Source organism: Oncorhynchus nerka, linkage group LG20 (genome assembly GCF_034236695.1).
Source record: "Oncorhynchus nerka isolate Pitt River linkage group LG20, Oner_Uvic_2.0, whole genome shotgun sequence".
Classification (NCBI taxonomy): Eukaryota; Metazoa; Chordata; class Actinopteri; order Salmoniformes; family Salmonidae; genus Oncorhynchus; species Oncorhynchus nerka.
This window is the reverse complement of record NC_088415.1, coordinates 97093513-97094315: the sequence shown is the minus strand read 5'-3', so window position 1 is coordinate 97094315 and position 803 is coordinate 97093513.

Sequence of the window (803 nt, the reverse complement as noted above, 5' to 3'; positions counted from 1 at the left end):
GAGGAGACAGGAGAGAGGGTTAGATGGAGAGGGTTTGGAGGAGACTGGAGAGAGGGTTAGGAGGAGGAGAGAGGAGAGCATAGAGAGGGTTAGGAGGAGAAAGGTATAGGAGGAGAAAGGAGAGAGGGTTAGGAGGAGAGAGGAGAGAGGAGAGGGAGGAGGGAGGGAGTTAGGAGGAGATAGGAGAGGGAGTCAGGAGGAGAGAGGCAGGCAGTCTGTATTTCCAATTCAAAGAACTATGACTTTACAAAAAAACTAATGAAAAACACTGTTATTAGGGCTTGGGTCCTGTGATGCAATGACTCACAGTCAGATGCTTGACACACACAAACACACACACACAGCCACATAGACACACACAAACAGACGCATGCACACACACAGCCATACATACATGCACAGACAAACACACACACACACACACACACACACATTAGTTGTATGCAGACTGGCTAAGGGACAGTCCTCCATTGTAACAAGTATAACCTCTCCAGGCTAGAGTGAGTGGACTGGATGCCTAAACACATTCCTCCATCCTGTTGGAGATGATTTGGTAAAAGAATTCAACATGTGTTTTCAGGGGTTTAGTTGAATTAGACAGCTCCCATTTCATGTCCACACGTGGTCAGATGTTATATCAATGGTAGACATGCCTTCTGTATTTTATATTTATTATGGATCCCCATTAGTTCCTGCCAAGGCAGCAGCTACTCTTCCTGGGGTTTATTATGGATCCCCGTTAGTTCCTGTCAAGGCAGCAGCTACTCTTCCTGGGGTTTATTATGGATCCCCGTTAGTTCCTG